General features: G+C 44.5%; 1 pseudogene; it reads left to right on the top strand.

Annotated features, from left to right (window-relative positions):
* The first annotated feature begins 687 nt into the window (after positions 1 to 687).
* Positions 688 to 24,185, top strand: LOC124016140 (annotated as a pseudogene).
* The last annotated feature ends 403 nt before the right edge of the window (positions 24,186 to 24,588 follow it).

The raw sequence follows: 24,588 nt of genomic DNA, 5'->3' as shown, positions 1-24,588 counted from the left end.
ATTTACAAGCTTTAACTGATGAGGATAGAGAGCACCTGGAGAAAGATATTACCTCAGAGGAAATTAGGGAATCCATTTTCAACACTGCTTGGGGAAAATCACCAGGGTTAGACAGATTCCCTATTGAATTCTATCGATCCTTTTTACCCAAACTAATTGAGCCTTTTTGCAGTATGTTTAATTATGCCATAGAGACAGAAAAGCTCCCAGACACATTTGAACAGGCACTGATCACAGTTTTGTTAAACTCTGGGAAAGATCCTCTGCTTTGTGGGTCATAAAGACCAACATCTCCATTGAACACATCATACAAGATTCTTGCGAAACTCATAGCTCTTAGACTGGATGAGGTTCTTCCGGACTTGGTTGATGTGGACTAAACGAGGCTTTTTTGCCCTATTAGAAATTCTTGTTTGCTGTTTGCTCATCTCCTGATAATATCAGAAGATTATTTAATATTATGTATTATGACCAAGAATCTGTAGTGACGGCTTCATTAGATTCTGAAAAAGCTTTTGACCGTATAGAATGGAACTACCTGTTTGATGTTTACAGAGGATGAATATTGGACCTAAGTATGTAGGTCTGATTAGATTACTGTACAAATGTCCGATAGCTCAGATCCTGACTAATGGAAACATTTCCTCACAGTTCTCTCTCTCTCTCTCTCTCTCTCTCGGCAGCTGACACAGTTTGACTAAAGCCTCGACATGCCTGTGGCGTTGACTGGCTCCGAGCGTGGTGAGTTTTGTTTTTCCCTCTCCCTTCCTTTCCTCCCTCCACCCCTCCTTTCCTTCCTCCAGCCCCTCAACCTCCTCCTCCCTTACCCAGCTCATCTCCTCTCTGTAGCTCTGAAAAATGGGGCCGCCCCATGTTCTATATGACACCCACATCCATAAACACACCACACAGCCATTAACACCCACAGTTTCTCAATGCCGCAGCCAGAAAAGGGCTACTTTAATGAAGCCGTATAATGTGTCCCCTAAATGGAGATTGAACTGACACTGTTACTTCCTGGAAGTAGACCCATTTTTCACTGCTTGTCCAGACAACTGCCGCCATCCTTTCCTGCATAAGTTTTGGGATTTGGTGGAGAGAGTCTTGGGTCACACTTGACATTAAAGGTCAATCTGCAGTTGCTACATCCATTTGTTGACTTATAAATAAATGATATGTGTCACGCCTTGGTCATTGTATTTTGTGTTTTTGTTATATGTTTGGGTAGGCCAGGGTGTGACATGAGTTTATATGTTGTTTTTCGTATTGGGGTTTGTAGTATTTGGGATCGCGGCTGTTTAGGGGTGTTGTATAGGCTTGGCTGCCTGAGGCGATTCTCAATCAGAGTCAGGTGATTCTCGTTGTCTCTGATTGGGAACCGTATTTAGGCAGCCTTAGTTCGCTTTGTATTTCGTGGGTGATTGTTCCTGTCTCTGTGTAGTGTTCACCAGATATGCTGTAATTAGATTTCACGTTCCGTTTGTTTTGTATTGTATAGTTATTTCATGTATCACGTTTTTATTCATTAAAGATCATGAGTAACAAACACGCTGCATTTCGGTCTGACTCTCTTCCTTCAACAGACGAACGTATAAATGCCTCATGAGCTTAGTTCAACTGCCGTGCCCCATCACAACCCAAAATAAGCTTGTTTTACTCCAATATTTTAAAACAAATACATGTACACAAACACTGTATAACCTCAAAACATGGTTAAAACTCTATTCATGGCTGGTCAGTCCTTGCATCCATAGCTCTTTCTATGAATTTGAGAGTGGTAACATTTCTCTAGCCTCATCCCCTCAGCGTTTTACTGAAACAGTGGTTGGTAAACATTATTATTTTTTTTGTTACTGTTGATTGCCCCTTTAAGGCACACAAATGTTACCCAGCAGTGATATAGAGAGAAGATACTGTATGAGCACTTATTATTTTCTCTGGGACTTAGCTACCTCAAAATAGACTGTTTTTAATCAATAGCAGGTGGTCAACTGGTGGTCAACTGAGACCTTGGGCAAACCACGTATGAGATACTATGACAGTATAGGATGCGGCCATTGATTGTGACTAACGATGTGTAGATCTACTTTTAAAGTCCTTATATCCTGTACTGGAGAGTGACATGCTAACGACATGTTGATGTCATTGTTAGTCACTCATAGCTTAGTCACTCATAGCTTAGTCACTCATAGCTGGGTGCAGAAATGCAGAGACAGAATACAGCTACAAATCTTGTTTAATAACGGGGGGAGCTTCATGACTGTGCTGTAAATTGAGTTGCAAGGCTGTAAAACAACCGCTTGCTTTATACATTTAGCTGCCTGCTGAAGGTTTTATGAGATGAAGCTAAAACTGATGATCCATTCAAGGTGGTCCGGAAAACCTCCTGAACCTTGGCAGTAGAAATGTGATATCTCCTCCAAAACATTCACTTCAAGTTTAACTTGCCTTCGCAAAAAGGGCGACTATTTCCTCTTTCCAAGGGTCAATCCTGAATTAGTCTTATTTCTCTGTGTGAAGCTGGGTCTAACTCATTCCTCTGACTGTATCTGTGTTTCTGTGTCTGTGTCTCTGTGTGAAGCTGGGTGTAAACTCATTCCTCTGAATCTGTATCTGTGTTTCTGTGTTTTTGTGTTGCTGTATGAAGCTGGGTCTAACTCATTCCTATGAATCTGTATCTGTGTTTCTGTGTCTCTGTGTCTCTGTGTGAAGCTGGGTGTAAACTCATTCCTCTGAATCTGTGTCTGTGTTTTTGTGTTGCTGTATGAAGCTGGGTCTAACTCATTCCTCTGACTGTATCTGTGTTTCTGTGTCTCTGTGTGTGTGAAGCTGGGTGTAAACTCATTCCTCTGAATCTGTGTCTGTGTTTCTGTGTCTCTGTGTCTGTGTGAAGCTGGGTGTAAACTCATTCCTCTGAATCTGTGTCTGTGTTTTTGTGTTGCTGTATGAAGCTGGGTCTAACTCATTCCTCTGACTGTATCTGTGTTTCTGAGTCTCTTTGTGAAGCTGGGTGTAACTCATTCCTCTGAATCTCTATCTGTGTTTCTGTGTCTCTTTGTGAAGCTGGGTGTAACTCATTCCTCAATCTGTATCTGTGTCTCTGTGTCTCTGTGTCTCTGTGTCTCTGTGTCTCTGTGTGGGTGTAACTCTGTTCTGTGTCTGTGTTTCTGTGTATCTTTGTGAAGCTGGGTGTAAACTCATTCCTCTGAATCTGTGTCTGTGTTTTTGTGTTGCTGTGTGAAGCTGGGTCTAACTCATTCCTCTGACTGTATCTGTGTTTCTGTGTCTCTTTGTGAAGCTGGGTGTAACTCATTCCTCTGAATCTGTATCTGTGTTTCTGTGTATCTTTGTTATCTTCGCTCTGTGTCTCTCCCCCTAACTCATTCCTCTGCTAAGCTCTCTCTCCTCTTCCATCCTATCATCTCTTCCTCTGCTCAAACCTTCTCCAACCTATCTCCTGATTCTGCCTCCTCAACCCTCCTCTCCCTCCCTTTCTGCATCCTTTGACTCTCTATGTCCCTGATCTTCCAGGCCGGCTCGTCCTCCCTCCCGCTCCGTGGCTTGACGACTCATTGCGAGCTCACAGAACAGGGCTCCGGGCAGTGAGCTGGAAATGGAGGAAAACTCGCCTCCCTGCGGACCTGGCATCCTTTCACTCCTCCTCTCTACATTTTCTGTCCTCTGTCTCTGCTGCTAAAGCCACTTTCTACCACTCTAAATTCCAAGCATCTGCCTCTAACCCTAGGAAGCTCTTTGCCACCTTCTCCTCCCTCCTGAATCCTCCTCCCCCTCCCCCTGTGTGACCTCCTCCTCTCTGCAGATGACTTCTGGGTCAACCATTTTGAAAAGAAGGTCTCTGTGTTCGACATCCTGATCCTCGTTTGCTGTGTCTAACGACACCGCTGGTTCTGCTCACACTGCCCTACCCTGTGCTCTGACCTCTTTCTCCCTCTCTCTCTCCAGATGAAATCTCGCGTCTTGTGACGGCCGGCCGCCCAACAACCTGCCCGCTCTGTGTTTCCTATCCCCTCCTCTCTTCTCCAGACCATTTCCGGAGACCTTCTCCTCATTCCTCTGACCTCGCTCATCAACTTATCCCTGACCGCTGGCTACGTCCCTTCCGTCTTCAAGAGGGCGAGAGTTGCACCCTCTTCTGAAAAAACCTACACTCGATCCCTCCGATGTCAACAACTACAGACCAGTATCCCTTCTTTTTCTTTTCTCTCCAAAACTCTTGAACGTGCCGTCCTTGGTCAGCTCTCCCGCTATCTCTCTCAGAATGACCTTCTTGATCCAAATCAGTCAGGTTTCAAGACTAGTCATTCAACTGTATCTGTGTCTTCTCTGTATCACGGAGGCGCTCCGCACCGCTAAAGCTAACTCTCTCTCCTCTGCTCTCATCCTTCTAGACCTATCTGGCTGCCTTCGATACTGTGAACCATCAGATCCTCCTCTCCACCCTCTCCGAGTTGGGCATCTCCGGGCGGTAACGCTTGGATTGCGTCCTACCTGACAGGTCGCTCCTACCAGGTGGCGTGGCGAGAATCTGTCTCTCACCACGCGCTCTCTGTGTCACTGGTGTCCCCAGGGCTCTGTTCTAGGCCCTCTCCTATTCTCGCTATACACCAAGTCACTTGGCTCTGTCATAACCTCACATGGTCTCTCCTATCATTGCTATGCAGACGTAACATTCACAATTAATCTTCTCCTTTCCCACTTCTGATGACCAGGTGGCGAATTGCATCTCTGCATGTCTGGCAGACATATCAGTGTGGATGACGGATCACCACCTCAAGCTGAACTTTCCTCTGGCAAGACGGAGCTGCTCTTCCTCCCGAAGGACTGCCCGTTCCATGATCTCGCCATCACGGTTGACAACTCCATTGTGTCCTCCTCCCAGAGCGCTAAGAACCTTGGCGTGATCCTGGACAACACCCTGTCGTTCTCAACTAACATTCCTCAATCTGGCGGTGGCCCGTTCCTGTAGGTTCATGCTCTACAACATCCGCAGAGTACGACCCTGCCTCACACAGGAAGCTGGCGCAGGTCCTAATCCAGGCACTTGTCATCTCCCGTCTGATTACTGCAACTCTGTTTGCTGGGCTCCCTGCCTGTGCCATTAAACCCCTACAACTCATCCAGAACGCTGCAGCCTGTATCTGTGTTTTTGTGTTGCTGTGTGAGTGTTCAACCTTCCCAAGTTCTCTCACGTCACCTCCGCTCTGTGTTTCTCCGCTCTCTCCACTGGCTTCCAGTTGAAGCTGGGTCTCCGCTACAAGATCATGGTGCTTGCCTCTGTGAGGGGAACGGCACCTCAGTACCTCCAGGCTCTGATCAGGCCCTACACCCAAATAAGGGCACTGCGTTCATCCACCTCTGGCCTGCTCGCCTCCCTACCACTGAGGAAGTACAGTTCCCTGCTCAGCCCAGTCAAAACTGTTCTCTGGCTCCCCAATGGTGGAACAAACTCCCTCACGACGCCAGGACAGCGGAGTCAATCACCACCTTCCGGAGACACCTGAAACCCCACCTCTTTAAGGAATACCTAGATAGGATAAAGTAATCCTTCTCACCCCCCCTTAAAATATTTAGATGCACTATTGTAAAGTGGTTGTTCCACTGGATGTCATAAGGTGAATGCACCAATTTGTAAGTCGCTCTGGATAAGAGCGTCTGCTAAATGACTTAAATGTAATGTAAATGTGAAGCTGGGTGTAACTCATTCCTCTGAATCTGTATCTGTGTCTCTGTGTCTCTGTGTCTCTGTGTGAAGCTGGGTGTAACTCGTTCCTCCGACTGTATCTGTGTTTCTGTGTCTCTTTGTGAAGCTGGGTCTAACTCATTTCTCTGTATCTGTGTCTCTGTGTGAATCTGGGTGTAACTCATTCCTCTGAATCTGTATCTGTGTTTCTGTGTCTCTGTGTGAAGCTGGGTGTAACTCGTTCCTTTGAATCTGTATCTGTGTTTCTGTGTCTCTGTGTGAAGCTGGGTGTCTCAACTCTGTGTCTCATTGTCTCTGAATCTGTATCTGTGTCTCTGTGTCTCTGTGTCTCTGTGTCTGTGTGTGTCTCTGTGTCTCTGTGTCTCTGTGTCTCTGTGTTTCTGGGTGTAACTCATTCCTCTGAATCTGTATCTGTGTTTCTTCTGTTTGTGTGAAGCTGGGTTGTAACTCATTCCTCTGAATCTGTATCTGTGTTTCTGTGTCTCTGTGTGAAGCTGGGTGTAACTCATTCCTCTGAATCTGTATCTGTGTTTCTGTGTCTCTGTGTGAAGCTGGGTGTAACTCATTCCTTTGAATCTGTCTGTGTTTCTGTGTCTCTGTGTGAAGCTGGGTCTAACTCATTCCTCTGAATCTGTATCTGTGTTTCTGTGTCTCTGTGTGAAGCTGGGTGTAACTGTGTGATCTGTGTTTCTGTGTCTCTGTGTGAAGCTGGGTGTAACTCATTCCTATGAATCTGTATCTGTGTTTCTGTGTCTCTGTCTCTGTGTGAAGCTGGGTGTAACTCATTCCTTTGAATCTGTATCTGTGTTTCTGTGTCTCTGTGTGAAGCTGGGTGTAACTCATTCCTCTGAATCTGTGTCTGTGTTTTTGTGTCTGCTGTATGAAGCTGGGTCTAACCCATTCCTCTGACTGTATCTGTGTTTCTGTGTCTCTGTGTGAAGCTGTGTCTGTTCCTTTCTGTGTCTGTGTTTCTGTGTCTCTGTGTGAAGCTGGGTGTAACTCATTCCTCTGAATCTGTATCTGTGTTTCTGTGTCTCTGTGTCTCTGTGTGAAGCTGGGTGTAACTCATTCCTCTGAATCTGTCTGTGTTTCTGTGTCTCTGTGTGAAGCTGGGTCTAACTCATTCCTCTGAATCTGTATCTGTGTTTCTGTGTCTCTGTGTCTCTGAAGCTGGGTGTAACTCATTCCTCTGAATCTGTATCTGTGTTTCTGTGTCTCTGTGTGAAGCTGTGTTCTGTCTCTGTGTGAAGTATCTGTGTCTCTGTGAATCTGTGAACTGGTGTGTCTCTGTGTGAACTCATTCCTCTGAATCTGTATCTGTGTTTCTGTGTCTCTGTGTGAAGCTGGGTGTAACTCATTCCTCTGAATCTGTATCTGTGTTTCTGTGTTTCTGTGTGAAGCTGGGTGTAACTCATTCCTCTGAATCTGTAATTGTGAAGTGAAGCTGGGTGTAACTCATTCCTCTGAATCTGTATCTGTGTTTCTGTGTCTCTGTGTGAAGCTGGGTGTAACTCATTCCTCTGAATCTGTATCTGTGTTTCTGTGTCTCTGTGTCTGTGTGTCTGGGTGTAAATTCTCATTCCTCTGAATCTGAAAGCTGTGTCTGACTGTATCTGTGTTTCTGTGTCTCTGTGTGAAGCTGGGTGTAAACTCATTCCTCTGAATCTGTGTCTGTGTTTGTGTCTCTGTGTCTCTGTGTGAAGCTGGGTGTAACTCATTCCTCTGAATCTGTGTTTCTGTGTTTCTGTGTCTCTGTCTGTCTCTGAATCTGTATCTGTGTCTCTGTGTCTCTGTGTCTCTGTGTGAAGCTGGGTGTAACTCATTCCTTTGAATCTGTGTCTGTGTTTCTGTGTCTCTGTGTGAAGCTAGGTCTAACTCATTCTCTGTATCTGTGTCTCTGTGTGAATCTGGGTGTAACTGTCTGTCTGTGTTTCTGTGTCTCTGTGTGAAGCTGGGTGTAACTCATTCCTCTGAATCTGTGTGTTTCTGTGTGTTCTGTGTCTGGGTGTAACTCATTCCTCTGTCTCTGTCTCTGTGTCTCTGTGTAAGTGAAGCTGGGTGTAACTCATTCCTCTGAATCTGTATCTGTGTTTCTGTGTCTCTGTGTGAAGCTGGGTGTAACTCATTTCTCTCTGTATCTGTGTCTCTGTGTTTCTGTGTCTCCGTGTGCTGGGTGTAACTCATTCCTCTGAATCTGTATCTGTGTCTCATTGTGAAGCTGGGTGTAACTCATTCCTTTGAATCTGTATCTGTGTTTTTGTGTCTCTGTGTGAATCTGTCTGTGTTTCTGTGTCTCTGTGTGAACTCATTCCTCTGAATCCGTATCTGTGTTTCTGTGTCTCTGTGTGAAGCTGGGTGTAACTCATTCCTATGAATCTGCATCTGTGTTTCTGTGTCTCTGTGTGAAGCTGGGTGTAACTCATTCCTATGAATCTGTATCTGTGTTTCTGTGGCTCTGTGTGAAGCTGGGTGTAACTCATTCCAATGAATCTGTATCTGTGTTTCTGTGTCTCTGTGTCTCTGAATCTGTGTGTTTGTGTTTGTGTCTCTGTGTGAAGCTGGGTGTGTTCCTCTGACTCTGTGTCTCTCTGAATCTGTATCTGTGTTTCTGTGTCTCATTGTGAAGTGAAGCTGGGTGTAACTCATTCCTTTGAATCTGTGTTGTGTTTTTGTGTCTCTGTGTGAAGCTGGGTCTAACTCATTCCTCTGAATCTGTATCTGTGTTTCTGTGTCTCTGTGTGAAGCTGGGTGTAACTCATTCCTCTGAATCTGTCTGTGTTTGTGTTTCTGTATGAAGCTCTAACTCATTCCTCTGCTGTATCTGTGTTTCTGTGTCTCTGTGTGAAGCTGGGTGTAACTCATTCCTCTGAATCTGTATCTGTGTTTCTGTGTCTCTTTGTGAAGCTGGGTGTAACTCATTCCTCTGTATCTGTGTCTCTGTGTCTCTGTGTCTCTGTGTCTCTGTGTCTCTGTCTCTGTGTCTCTGTGTAAAGCTGGGTGTAACTCGTTCCTTTGAATCTGTATCTGTGTATCTGTGTCTCTGTGTGAAGCTGGGTGTAAACTCATTCCTCTGAATCTGTGTCTGTGTTTCTGTGTCTCTGTGTCTCTGTGTGTGTCTCTGTGTGTCTGCTGGGTGTAACTCATTCCTCTGAATCTGTATCTGTGTTTCTGTGTCTCTTTGTGAAGCTGAAGCTGGGTGTAACTCATTCCTCTGAATCTGTATCTGTCTGTGTTCTGTGTGTGTGTCTCTGTCCTATGTGTTTCTGTGTTTCTGTGTCTCTGTGTCTCATTCCTCTGAATCTGTATCTGTGTTTCTGTGTCTCTGTGTGAAGCTGGGTGTAACTCATTTCCTCTGAATCTGTATCTGTGTTTCTGTGTCTCTGTGTGAAGCTGGGTGTAACTCATTCCTATGAATCTGTATCTGTGTTTCTGTGTCTCTGTCTGTGAAGCTGGGTGTAACTCATTCCTCTGAATCTGTATCTGTGTTTCTGTGTCTCTGTGTGAAGCTGGGTGTAACTGTTCCTCTGAATCTGTATCTGTGTTTCTGTGTCTCTGTGTGACTCTTCCTCTGAATCTGTATCTGTGTTTCTGTGTGTGAAGTGAAGCTCATTCTCTGAATCTGTGTCTGTGTTTTTGTGTTGCTGTGTGAAGCTGTGGTCTAACTCATTCCTCTGACTGTATCTGTGTTTCTGAGTCTCTTTGTGAAGCTGGGTTTAACTCATTCCTCTGAATCTCTATCGGTGTTTCTGTGTCTCTTTGTGAAGCTGGGTGTAACTCATTCCTCTGTATCTGTGTCTCTGTGTCTCTGTGTCTCTGTGTCTCTGTCTCTGTGTCTCTGTGTAAAGCTGGGTGTAACTCATTCCTTTGAATCTGTATCTGTGTATCTGTGTCTCTGTGTGAAGCTGGGTGTAAACTCATTCCTCTGAATCTGTGTCTGTGTTTTTGTGTTGCTGTATGAAGCTGGGTCTAACTCATTCCTCTGTATCTGTGTCTCTGTGTCTCTGTGTCTCTGTGTCTCTGTCTCTGTCTGTATCTGTGTTTCTGTGTCTCTTTGTGAAGCTGGGTGTAACTCATTCCTATGAATCTGTATCTGTGTTTCTGTCTTTCTGTGTGAAGCTGGGTGTAACTCATTCCTCTGAATCTGTATCTGTGTTTCTGTGGCTCTGTGTGAAGCTGGGTGTAACTCATTCCTATGAATCTGTATCTGTGTTTCTGTGTCTCTGTTTGAAGCTGGGTGTAACTCATTCCTATGAATCTGTATCTGTGTTTCTGTGTCTCTGTGTGAAGCTGGGTGTAACTCATTCCTCTGACTGTATCTGTGTTTCTGTGTCTCTTTGTGAAGCTGGGTGTAACTCATTCCTCTGAATCTGTATCTGTGTCTCTGTGTCTCTGTGTCTCTGTGTGAAGCTGGGTGTAACTCGTTCCTTTGAATCTGTATCTGTGTTTCTGTGTCTCTGTGTGAAGCTGGGTGTAACTCATTCCTATGAATCTGTATCTGTGTTTCTGTGTCTCTGTGTGAAGCTGGGTGTAACTCATTCCTATGAATCTGTATCTGTGTTTCTGTCTTTCTGTGTGAAGCTGGGTGTAACTCATTCCTCTGAATCTGTGTCTGTGTTTTTGTGTTGCTGTATGAAGCTGGGTCTAACTCATTCCTCTGACTGTATCTGTGTTTCTGAGTCTCTTTGTGAAGCTGGGTTTAACTCATTCCTCTGAATCTCTATCTGTGTTTCTGTGTCTCTTTGTGAAGCTGTGTCTCTGTGTGTTCTGTGTCTCTTGTGTGAAGCTGGGTGTAACTCATTCCTTTGAATCTGTGTCTGTGTTTTTGTGTCTCTGTGTGAAGCTGGGTGTAACTCATTCCTCTGAATCTGTATCTGTGTTTCTGTGTCTCTGTGTGAAGCTGGGTGTAACTCATTCCTATGAATCTGTATCTGTGTTTCTGTGTCTCTGTGTGAAGCTGGGTGTAACTCATTCCTCTGAATCTGTATCTGTGTTTCTGTGTCTCTGTGTGAAGCTGGGTGTAACTCATTCCTCTGAATCTGTATCTGTGTTTCTGTGTCTCTGTGTGAAGCTGGGTGTAACTCATTCCTATGAATCTGTATCTGTGTTTCTGTGTCTCTGTGTGAAGCTGGGTCTAACTCATTCCTCTGAATCTGTATCTGTGTTTCTGTGTCTCTGTGTGAAGCTGGGTGTAACTCATTCCTCTGAATCTGTATCTGTGTTTCTGTGTCTCTGTGTGAAGCTGGGTGTAACTCATTCCTCTGAATCTGTATCTGTGTTTCTGTGTCTCTGTGTGAAGCTGGGTGTAACTCATTCCTATGAATCTGTATCTGTGTTTCTGTGTCTCTGTGTGAAGCTGGGTGTAACTCATTCCTCTGAATCTGTATCTGTGTTTGTGTCCCTGTGTATAGTGGTACCCCCCCAGGTCCTGGATACCCTGAGTGACAGCAACAACTCCACCACTGCCAATGACCTGGACCTCATCTTCCTCAAGGGCATCATAGACAGCCCCGTGGTAAGTCAGAGAGAGAGAGAGACCTTGTATACATACAGTCAAACATGGCAGGATGTATTTACACACAGGCCTACACAGAGCCTTGTAGTGAGTCAGAGCAAGGTGAAAAATATAGGCCTAGTATGTAGGGTCACACACACACACACACACACACACACACACACACACACACACACACACACACACACACACACACACACACACACACACACACACACACACACACACACACACACACACACACACACACACACACACACACACACACACACACACTTATACACACACAGGCGCGCGCACACACACACACACACACAAACCAGAGAGAGTGATTGAATAAGGCCCACAGTCCTAAAACCAAGAATTGCCAGTGCCAAAAGTACATTGCACGTTCCCAGAAGCTATCACTCATTCAAGCCTTTACGAACTCACAACCCTGTATGGCAACAGAGACAATGCCATGTAAACTGACACCCTCCCTCTGAACATGCATTCTATAAAAGGTGAGAGGCATTACAGCATGTAATTGCAACTGATATCCCCCTTCTGCTGACATGCATTTTTAAAAAGGTGGGACGCATCAACCTTTGCAAACTGTTAAATGATTTACTACCAAATGAAAATAGCAGGGAGAGCTGTAAGTCATTACAACTTTCTCCATGTCTGAGGGAAAGGAAACCACAGCTGTAAACAAATGAGACGGAAAGAGGAATCATTCAATTGCTTAGGAAATAAATAGGGTGTTTAGCCTTTTGTTCAATTAATGGTCAAAGGAGAAGGGTTTTGCACCTTCCATTGAAGTCTTGCTCAGTGATTAAAGGGGATGTATCTGGTTACTGTTGCTGTAAATGCAGGGGGTCGGTTTGGAACAAAGGCTATTAAGTCTTGCTCAGTGATTAAAGAGGATGTATCTGGGTACTGTTGCTGTAAATGCAGGGGGTCGGTTTGGAACAAAGGCTACTAAGACACAGATCTTTTTTTTAAGCACAACAGGTCTTTATCATTTTGTTATTCATTTATTCATAGTTAGGGCAAGTAAATTAAATGATTTAAATTAGGCCATCTCTTGAAGAGGGTAATATAATCTCAAACTATGTCGACATCTGAGGATGTGGAACTGTCATGCCCCAGCACTAATGACTGCTGCTGGACCGCTTTGATGTCAGATGATGAGAGGAGTCTCTCTCTCTCTCTCTCTCTCTCTCTCTCTCTCTCTCTCTCTCTCTCTCTCTCTCTCTCTCTCTCTCTCTCTCTCTCTCTCTCTCTCTCTCTCTCTCTCTCTCTCTCTCTCTCTCTCTCTCACACACACACACACACACACACACACGCACACACACACACACACTCGCTGGCTCTCCCCTACAGGGGAAATGAGAAGTGACAGCCCAGACTAAAATTAGCACTTCTAAGGGAGGCCTGACGTATTTATTTGCCTTGAACCACAGTTTGTCAATGAATCAGATTTAAGGTGTAGGTGCACTACTTGTCCACCATGTGGCATGATTCCATAAAAGTTCAAATTAAATTGGTCTGGCAGTGAGGCCCATATACTCTGTGTAGGTGGGTCACTTTGCCTTTAAGTGTTGATCCCAGTACAGATTAGCTAAATCCCTCTTCATGTTAGGTTTACGTTAAAGAAGGATAGATGGATCCTAAATCTGCTCTTAAGACAACCACTGGGCTGGAAGCCTAAATTCCAGGCTCGTGCCAGATGCCACTCAGTCCCAGAACCCATGGTCGTGTCTGGCCCGTCCCTTCAGTTGTTCATGTCCACTAATTCTCTCAATAATTACTTTCAAGCATCTGCTTTTACATTAAAGACATGATCAGCTGACTTTGAACTCATTTCCCTCTGTGAATGAACTTCAAAGAGAAAGTCAGCCAGGCAGTAAGGACATTTTGGGCGGAATTTGGAGACTCTGTGAAGTATTAATGGCTTCCACTCTACTTTGATGAAAAATACTTAATTAATCATATTAAAGTCAAATAGAGCAAAAAAAAGTTTCAATGATTTTGAAAGATTTTTATATATATTTTAAGGTGCAAAGTATGTGTACTTACTATTTTTAAAGAACCCCAAACCATTCTGAAACATATTTATTTCCATCTTAATAACTTCTTATGGCAGGGGGCCGTATTGAGTAGCTTGGATGAATAAGGTGCCCAGAGTAAACTGCCTGCTACTCAGGCCCACATAAAAAGATGAGAGAGGCCTGTAATTTTCATCATAGGTACACTTCAACTATGACAGACAAAATGAGAAGAAAAAAATCCAGAAAATCACATTGTAGGATTTTTTATGAATTTATTTGCAAATTATGGTGGAAAATAAGTATTTGGTCAATAACAAAAGTTTATCTCAATACTTTGTTATATACCCTTTGTTGGCAATGACAGAGGTCAAATGTTTTCTGTAAGTCTTCACAAGGTTTTCACACACTGTTGCTGGTATTTTGGCCCATTCCTCCATGTTTATCTCCTCTAGAGCAGTGATGTTTTCGGGCTGTTGCTGGGCAACATGGAATCTCAACTCCCTCCAAAGATTTTCTATGGGATTGAGATCTGGAGACTGGCTAGGCCACTCCAGGACCTTCAAATGCTTCTTACAAAGCCACTCCTTCGTTGCCCGGGCGGTTTGTTTGGGATCATTGTAATGCTGAAAGACCCAGCCACGTTTCATTTTCAATGCCCTTGCTGATGGAAGGAGGTTTTCACTCAAAATCTGACGATACATGGCCCCATTCATTCTTTCCTCTACATGGATCAGTCGTCCTGGTCCCTTTGCAGAAAAACAGCCCCAAAGCTTGATGTTTCCACCCCCATGCTTCACAGTAGGTATGGTGTCCTTTGGATGCAACTCAGCATTCTTTGTCCTCGAAACTCATCTGACCATATCTCATTCTCCCAATCTTCTTCTGGATCATCCAAATGCTCTCTAGCAAACTTCAGATGGGCCTGGACATGTACTGGCTTAAGCAGGGGGACACGTCTGGCACTGCAGGATTTGAGTCCCTGGCGGTGTAGTGTGTTACTGATGGTAGGCTTTGTTACTTTGGTCCCAGCTCTCTGCAGGTCATTCACTAGGTCCCCCCGTGTGGTTCTGGGATTTTTGCTCACCGTTTTTGTGATCATTTTGATCCCACAGGGTGAGATCTTGCATGGAGCCCCAGATCAAGGGAGATAATCAGTGGTCTTGTATGTCTTCCATTTCCTACTAATTGCTCCCACAGTTGATTTATTCAAACAAAGCTGCTTACCTATTGCAGATTCAGTCTTCCCAGCCTGGTGCAGGTCTACAATTTTGTTTCTGGTGTCCTTTGACAGCTCTTTGGTCTTTGACACACCCAGGCCAAAGCGGGAGGTTTGTCTTTAATATTTCAAAATGTATTCAAATAAAATAATAAGTGTGTGTGTGTGTTTTCTTTATGTCCCATAGGAACCAGAGAGTCTGGAAAAGACCAGATTGGTGGCGGTGAGGGACAACAACGTAGAGCTGGTCGAGGAGATCCTCAGAGAGCTGAGTCCCTTCACACACCAAAGCAACACTGCAGCAGAGCTCACGCGCATCCTCATCAACCCCCACTTTCAGGTACACACACACAGACGCACACAAGTATGCACACGCATACCCATACCCATTAAGCCATACACTCACGTGGACATCAATGCACACATACACCTACATGGACATGCAGAGTAGACACATCCTTCATCACATAATACTCTATTTAGTCTTAAGGAAGTATTGCCTCAGTCTGCTGTCAATCTAATGTTCTTTCTCTGCCGACTGGTTCCCAGTCTCTGCTGGAGACCCATGACTCGGTGGCGTCCCAGGTGTGTGACACCCTCCACCCAGCCTCTGTGCCTACATGGAGCCCCCCGTCAGCAACCAGCCCGTGCCCCCAGATACCGTCCGGATGGTGGGCATCCGCAAAGTAGCTGGTGAACACCTGGTTAGTACCACCTTGCTCGTTGTCGATCACCTATCTGTTATAGATAGCATGGCACCCAGAGTTGAGGTGTTTTAGTCAACTCTTACTCCTTTGGCTGAATCCCAAACAGGCTAGTGGTTTTAACCATAGTGTAAAATTGTGGTGTATTCTCATTCATGTCCTTTTTTCAGGAGAGGGAATTCCCATTATTTTTTCATTTTTAGATATTTTATTGAACATATTGGACATTGTAGAAGGACAATGATGAGAGGACAGAGTTTGTGCCAAAGTAGCAACGTCCCCATTGGTTTATATGTTTTGAACCTGTTCAGGGCGTGACATTCCGTGTGGAGGCGGGGGAGCTGGTGATTGCCAGGATCCTCCACGGAGGGATGATTGACCAGCAGGGTCTCCTCCACGCGGGTGACATCATCAAGGAGTTGAACGGGAAGGAGGTGGGTGAAGACCCGAGGGTGGTGCAGGAGATGCTGCAGGATGCCAGCGGCAGCGTGGTGCTCAAGATCCTCCCCAGCTATCAGGAGGGCCATGCGCCAGGACAGGTACGAGAAATAAAGTACCAAGGCCCCAGACAAAGTACGAGGTTAATAACAAACGATAACACTTTATGGGGGGGGGATAGTCCCATCTGTAGATGCTCAACAGACAATCAGTAACATTTCAACTAACTATCTACTAACCCTAACGTAAACCCTTGTCCTAACCCTAACTTAACCCTTACCTTAACCTTAAGCCTTACCCTAACCTTAAGCCTTACCCTAACCCTTATTCTAAACCTAACCCTAACCGTAGGCAAGGAGTTGCTTATCAACAGATCGTTTTTTGATTGTAGAGAATCTACAGATGGACAATCCAGACTATCAAAATGATGTGTGACCTAACAAACTGCAAGTGGACAGGTAAGGGTTAACATACACAACACTTGCTGTAACAGCATGCTACCAGCCCAACAGACAGGTTTAACAAGAGCCCCATGCCTCCAGACAGACGAGCCATAAGCCCCACAGACAGGTCCCCACTATTGTACCCAAATGCCCTGCGGTAGGTAAATGCACTAATCTGCCCCTGCCAATGAACTTCAATCTACTACACAGTTTGCACATCATTTACTGGCTCTAAGAATATATTCTTTGAGGGGTGGATTATGACAGTGTCACATTGTCTGCTAGTGTTCACCCCCTCTGGTTGTCATGGATACCACCAGGCAGATGGGGCTGAGTAATCCCTTTATGTCATTTTGGGGGATTTCTTCCCTTTTATCTTCTCTGGTTCTGTGGCTGGTGGGCTGTGGGGGGGGGGGTGAAAAGTTAGTCTGAAAGTACAAACAAGTCGTCAGCAGAAGGGTGTTATGGCTGCTGAGGAAGAGTTGATGTTTGCACTAGGCCTAATGTAGTTCATGGGAGGATTGTAGAAAGTGCTTTGTTTTCATGCATTCTTGTGGATAATGGCCTGCTGTGATCAGCTGGAATACTGTATAGGACTTTATACTCTGAATGCACACATGGAGGGCTCTAGAGCAAAAATGACACTTCGATAAACATTTGATTTATTTCACCATTATTTAACCCGGCTAGTTTTATTTTTTTTTTTACCTTTATTTAACCAGGCAAGTCAGTTAAGAACATATTCTTATTTTCAATGACGGCCTGGGAACAGTGGGTTAACTGCCTGTTCAGGGGCAGAATGACAGATTTGTACCTTGTCAGCTCAGGGGTTTGAACTCGAAACCTTCCGGTTACTAGTCCAACGCTCTAACCACTAGGCTACGCTGCCGCCCCACCTGGCCAAGATAAAGCAAAGCAATGCGACACAGACAACAACACAGAGTTACACATGGAAGAAACAAGCGTACAGTCAATAACACAATAGGAAAGGTCTATACAGTGTGTGCAAATGAGGTAGGATAACGGAGGTAAGGCAATGCATAGGTCATAGTGGCGAAATAATTACAATATAGCACTTAAACACTGGAGTGATAGATGTGCAGATGTATTTAAGTTTAAATGTAGACTTTGCAAGTTGGAAATGTGCACGACTCAAGCTCCTCCTTTTGAATTTGCCACGAAATGTTCAACACTATCCAACAGTAACAGACTCGTAACCATCTGGATGTGTCGGCTTCCTGTTCCCCACAGGTGTTTGTGAAGTGTCACTATGACTATGACCCGGCCAATGACAACCTGATCCCGTGTAAAGAGGCGGGGCTTAAGTTCTACACCCGTGACATCCTGCAGATCGTCAATCAGGATGACCTCAACTGGTGGCAGGTGGGTGCATAGGGATTATTTTGCCATGTACTGTATGTAACGCACATTGTTTTGTGTATTGCTTCTGCTGTCAATGCTATCACCTCTCCATTTGGCTACTTGTTCCTATCGGTAAACGGTGTGCGTGCTGGTGGGTCTAAGTATTGATGAGAGGTTCATCCTGTGGGTCTGTCAGGCTCGTTGTTGCGTGGAGGGAGGCAGTGCTGGGCTGATCCCCAGTCAGCTGCTGGAGGAGAAGAGAAAAGCCTTTGTCAAGAGAGACGTGGAGCTAGCCCCCCCCAGGTAGGACCAGTGCATATGTAACAGTATAGCAGACATCTTAAATCAGTTTTATTTCATTTGTTTCATTTTTCTGCCATGCACAATATGCAGAAAGCTATGTATTGGGGCGGGAGGTAGCCTAGTTGTTAGAGCGTTGGGCAAGTAACCGAAAGGTTGCTGGATCACATCCCCGAGCTGACAGGGTAAAAATATGTCGTTCTGCACCTGAACAAGGCAGTTAACCCACTGTTCCCCGGTAGGCCGTCATTGTAAATAAGAGTTTGTTCTTAATTGCCTAGTTAAATAAAAGTGAATTTAAAAAATAATTGGATAACTGCACAAACATGTTGGGTACAACCAAAGCGTGTCTCGAATGCATAAAAGGAGATAACCATCACTCAATGGTCAAATGGAATTTTACTGTGGTCATGACTCATAGCTGGTGGTGTGGCAGTCATACTGTCTGTCTGTCTGTCTGTCTGTCTGTCTGTCTGTCTGTCTGTCTGTCTGTCTGTCTGTCTGTCTGTCTGTCTGTCTGTCTGTCTGTCTGTCTGTCTGTCTGTCTGTCTGTCTGTCTGTCTGTCTGTCTGTCTGTCTGTCTCATCACTAATGAACAGACAGCATTTAATATGAGTCAGATCCTAGATGTGTAGCTTATTATGTAGCTTATGTAGAGAGGAATGATGGGTGAGGTACAGAATACAGAGACCCGAGTGGGTCCGGATCCAGAATTGTAAATAATGTCACGGGTCTGGGTTGGATCTGATATGATATGATTGTCAGGGGTCTTTGGGTATGTTTCATTTGAACTGACTTGTCTGAAAGGACCCGTACATACCCGAAAGGTGACTGCTGTAGTAGAGAGAGATAAATTGTATCATTTATGCTGCCACTCTTTTCACGATAGTGGCACTTGTAGCTTGTTGTTGGCCAATCGTAAGTCATCAAAGCGTCATAGAGCCTCCGTGGCAAAAGTTATGAGATATCTAATTAATGGAAGATGGAATTAAGATCACAGAATTAAACGTTTAAGAAGCAGGGTAGGCTACAACGACCATGAGCCAACGGTTAGGCTGGTACTTAATATTCTGAATGGAGTTGTTGTTATTTGTAGCTGTAGGACGAGAGAGCTCAATCACTGCAGCCTCAATTAGCCTTCCTATCTATCTAGCTAGCTTAACTGGCTTCTCCCGGTTTGATGCAGTCAAGACTGGTACTACGTAATTGTATTGGATGATAAATAACCTAGCTATGGCAGCTATTAGTTTGCTATAGCACAAGTCGGCTTTGTTGGTTAATATCTCTCATCTCTCCCTCCCTCCACCCTGTGTCACTCGCTCACATTAACACACTCCCTCCCACACCTGCTAGAGCGACACCTCTCCCTCTTTGAGTGATCAGCTCCGGGTTAATAAAGTAGATTTATCACTTCACTTTTCACTTTTTTCTTACTCGGATCGAGTCAGCAACCAGGTCTATACTGAATGGGTCTAGTTGTCCTCGGGTCCTGTAACGGTTTTCTAGGTGTGGTGAAGGAGAGTCGGACCAAAACGCAGCGTGTAGATTGCGATCCATGTTTAATGAACAAAAAACGTAACACGAATCTAAAATACAAACACTACAAAACAAAGAACGTAATGAAAACCGAAACAGCCTACACTAGTGAAAACTAACACAGACAGGAACAAGGACACTAAGAACAATCACCCACGACAAACTCAAAGAATATGGCTGCCTAAATATGGTTCCCAATCAGAGACAACGATAAACACCTGCCTCTGATTGAGAACCACTCCAGATAGCCATAGACTTTGCTAGATCACCCCACTAGCTACAATCCCAATATATACACACCAAAACCCCAAGACAAAACACACCACAATACAAAAACCCCATGCCACACCCTGGCCTGACCCAATACATAAAGATAAACACAAAATACTTCGATCAGGGCGTGACAGGTCCGTTCAGAACGGGTCTCTTTAACTTCTTGTGACTCTCAAACCCGGGTCCGGGAGCGTAATCATTGACTGACACTAATTAGCATAAAACAACGGACATAAATCTTCCTAGAAAATCTTCCAATTCATGAAAATCACAAGTGAAATATATTGGAACACAGCTTAGCCTTTTGTTAATCACCCTGTCATCTCAGATTTTCAAAATATGCTTTACAGCCAAAGCTAGACAAGCATTTGTGTAAGTTTATCATAGACTAGCATAGCATTATGCCTTGCTAGCAGCAGACAACCTTGTCACCAAAATCAGAAAAGCAATCAAATTAAATCATTTACCTTTGATGAACTTCGGATGTTTTCACTCATGAGACTCCAAGGTAGATAGCCAAAGTTCATTTTTCCCAAAATATTATTTTTGTAGCGTTTGTTCTTCACTTTGGCTGAGAAATCGCCCGGAAATTGCAAATATTCCAAATTAGATCCATAATATCGACAGAAACCTGGCAAACATTGTTTAGAATCAATCCTCAAGGTGTTTTTCTAATATCTATTCGATAATATATCCGTCGGGACAATTTGTTTTTCAGTAGGAGTAATGGCTACCTCTGTATTTTATACGAGAATCTCTCTCGGAGCCACCATGTGACCACTTACGCAATGTTCAACATAAATGCGTAAAACTACGTCACAATGCTGTAGACACCTTGGGGAATACGTAGAAAGCGTATGCTCGTTGATGGCACATTCACAGCTCAATAAGGACTCATTGGAACGCAGCGCTTTCAAAACCTGGGGCATTTCCGGATTGGATTTTTCTCAGGCTTTCGCCTGCAACATCAGTTCTGTTATACTCACAGACAATATCTTTACAGTTTTGGAAATGTTAGAGTGTTTTCTATCCGAAGCTGTCAATTACATGCATATTCTAGCCTCTTGTCCTGACAAACTATCCGGGAACATTTTTTTCTCCAAAAATGAAAATACTGCCCCCTAGTAACAAATATTTATGCATATTGGGTCCGGGTGGGAAAGCCCCAGGTCCATTTCGGAATGTTTCCATCTTTTTGTACCCATGATCTCTACTTGGCATTGTTATATACTGCCCCCTAGTGTAAAAATCAAATGGATGATCAATAAGAAAACCATGTGAATACCTGTGGATACATGTGGATAGATGGAGTTTGTAATGGATCATGTTTGTGTGGGATTATGTTTGTATGGGATCATCGTTGTTTACATGTCTGTTATTGTGACATGAAACCTTTGTACTGGAGTGGCGGGAAAGAACAAGAAGAAAAATATGATGTATCTAACCACTAAGAATGCAGGTGGGAATTTTATGAATTCTGAAAATGTTCTGTAAGTTACATTGAAAGGTTGACACATAAATAAAGCTATCAATTTGTCACTGTATTTCTCTGTCTTTATCTGTCATGGTTTTTATTCACCCTCTCTCTCTCTCTGTCTCTCTCTCTCTCTCTCTGTCTCTCTCTCTCTGTATCTGTCTCTCTCTGTCTCTCTCTCGCTCTCTCTCTCTCTGTCTCTGTCTCTCTCTCTCTCTCTCTATTTCTCTATCTCTTAGAGTTTGACAGGCATGAGTTACTGATCTATGAGGATGTTGCCAAGGTGCCTCCGTTCCGCAGGAAGACGTTGGTTCTGATTGGTGCTTTGGGAGTGGGCCGACGCAGCCTGAAGAACAACCTGCTGCTGTCTGACCCACAGCACTACGGCACCACCATCCCCCGTGAGTGTTGCTAACGCTAACTATCCAACTGATTAAAAACAACAACAAAAATGCTAACACGCTAAAGCTAGCCGTTGATGTAGAGTTCTGACAATCCAAGAATGTTCTTTGGATTTTTGGATTGAATCCATTGTGTTAGGACACCTTCATACAGTAACTAGTGATTGTTAAATAGTTTCCAGCAAGTCGCTCTGGATAAGATTGTCTGCTAAATAACTCAAATGTAGATGATATTCTTGCCTCCTCCAGACACCTCCAGAAAGCCAAAGTTAGGGGAGCGGGAAGGCCAGATGTATGCCTTCACCTCGCGGAGCAAGATGGAGGCAGACATCAAGAACGGTCACTACCTGGAGCATGGCGAGTATGACGGCAATCTCTACGGCACCAAGATTGACTCCATCCATGAGGTGGTGGAGGCCGGTCGCATCTGTGTACTGGACGCCAATCCTCAGGTAGGAGCGATTGGCCACATTGTGACCTCACACACCCCAATCTGGAGCCCTATATGGGTGTATTCAGGGTCCTAACAGTTAGAGACATTGGTACCTCTTACAGACATTGTTTTCCTTGCACTACTTCCAGGCCTTGAAGGTACTGTGGACGTCTGAGTTCCTGCCTTACGTGGTGTTCATCGAGGCCCCTGATTTTGAGGTCCTCAAGGCCATGAACCAGTCGGCCATCGAGACTGGAGTCGTCACCAAGCAGCTGACGGTAAGCACTAGGGTGAAGCCAAACAGAGGATAATGACTGACAGCTACTGACTATGTCTTTCATTCAGGAAGACCAACATGCCTCACTTTGTTTAGCCATTATACACTGAGTATACAAAACATTAAGGACACCTGCTCTTTCCATGACATAGTCTGACCAGGTGAAAGCTATGATCCCTTATTGACGTCACCTGTTAAATCCACATCAATCAGTGTAGATGAAGGGGCGGAGACACAGTTAAAGAAGGATTTTTAAGCCTTGGAACAATTGAGACTTAGATTGTGTATGTGTGCCATTCAGAGGGTGAATGGGAGAGACGAAACATTTAAGTGCTTTTGAACGGGGTATGGTAGTAGGTGCCAGGCACATTGGTTTGTGTCAAGAACTGCAATGCTGCTGGGTTTTTCACGCTGTCTCCCGTGTGTATCAAGAATGGCACCTAAAGGACATCCGTCCAAATTCACACAACTGATTTTTTTGGTCAAAAATGAGTGAGCCACATATAATAGATATTCAGATGGTTCTTTATACTGTACATCTGTGAAGTTAGATTTTTGAAAAAGTACAAGTGGAAAAAAAAGTCAACACTAAGAAGTTCGAACTGCATGAAGCCATTTGAACTTGGAGCTATCCAATCACAAGCCTGAACAAATGCAGACGGACGAATCAGGACGTGTCTTTGCCGACAACACTGTCAGAAATGTCAGAAGTAAACAATGTCACATCGTTTTTCAGTGACGACAGTCACTCGTCTGATGATCATAATACATGTCTTGATGTACTTGAGGATGTATCCTGACTTTATCTGGGTACAATAGTGTTATTCTATCATTTATATATTCAAATAGCAACAGTGAACATGACTAGTTCAGGTAGAACTTTGCTTTGCACCGATAGAACGTTATAGACCCAAGGCCACAACTTGCTGTAAAGCTGAAACGCCCAAACGTTGCTCAATAGCTACACGTCTTACATGTCTATTGGCGCCTCATAAACATAACTAATTAGCTTGTGTGGGGCCTCTTCCCTTCCTGTTTCTCTAAGTTCTATCAACCTCCGTCTTTGTTCTCTGTAGGACTCAGAGCTAAAGAGAACAGTGGACGAGAGCCCCCGCATCCAGACGGCCTACGGACACTACTTTGACCTCACCATCGTCAACGGCAACCTGGACGAGAGATACAGGAACCTGAAGGCAGCTCTGGAGAAGGTCTCTGCAACCCAGCAGTGGGTCCCAGTCACCTGGGTCTTCTAGTGAGAGACAGAAGGACAAGAGGCTGGTGTTGAACACTTGTTCTCTCATTCGTCAACACAAGACATCCGATGATACTGTCTGGCTCATCATCACAGTGACCTCTGGACCTCTGACCTTTGGACCCCATACATAAGACTGAACTGACAGCATTCTTTTTGCTGTGTACATATTGCTTTTGGAAATTTGTCGACAAAACGTCAAGGATTTTCTTGTTTGGACATTATGTGATTCTGGTGTGTGTCTGTGTGTGCGTGCATTCGTGTGGTTGCAGAGTGTCTTAACCATAATCATGTTCGCTACATTGATTCTTTAGGTCAGCAACACACACACACACACACACACACACACACACACACACACACACACACACACACACACACACACACACACACACACACACACACACACACACACACACACACACACACACACACACACACACACACACACACACTCAAAGGGAGCCAGCTGTGTTATTCCCCAAATTCTATTTTTATTACCAAATTCTATTTTTTTTGTATGGGGAGTTCAAGTTGAAACCCTTTATGACACCTACTGTTGAGTATTTATTTTTTCTATAATTTCAAAAACGCAAGACGCTGAGGTGTGAACATAAAACATTCAAAATAATGTGAAGATAGCATGTAGATACACAGAGAGATGTATATGACAGATAGACGTCATCCCGACCAACTGGCCCTCCAAATACACCTCCGCTGTCTTCAACCAGGATCTCAGCGACCACTGCCTCATTGCCTGTATCCGCCACGGAGCCGCACTCAAACGACCACCCCTCATCACTGTCAAACGCTCCCTAAAACACTTCTGTGAGCAGGCCTTTCTAATCGACCTGGCCCGGGTATCCTGGAAGGACATTGACCTCATCCCGTCAGTTGAGGATGCCTGGTCATTATTTAAAAGTAACTTCCTCACCATTTTAGATAAGCATGCTCCGTTCAAAAAATGCAGACCCAAGAACAGATACAGCCCTTGGTTCACTCCAGACCTGACTGCCCTCTACCAGCACAAAAACATCATGTGGCGGACTGCAATAGCATCGAATAGCCCCTGTGATATGCAACTGTTCAGGGAAGTCAGAAACCAATACACGCAGTCAGTCAGGAAAGCTAAGGCCAGCTTCTTCAGGCAGAAGTTTGCATCCTGTAGCTCCAACTCCAAAAAGTTCTGGGACACTGTGAAGTCCATGGAGA

This window comes from Oncorhynchus gorbuscha, linkage group LG26, assembly GCF_021184085.1.
Source record: "Oncorhynchus gorbuscha isolate QuinsamMale2020 ecotype Even-year linkage group LG26, OgorEven_v1.0, whole genome shotgun sequence".
NCBI classification, from domain to species: domain Eukaryota; kingdom Metazoa; phylum Chordata; class Actinopteri; order Salmoniformes; family Salmonidae; genus Oncorhynchus; species Oncorhynchus gorbuscha.
This window is presented reverse-complemented; position numbering and strand designations above follow the sequence as displayed.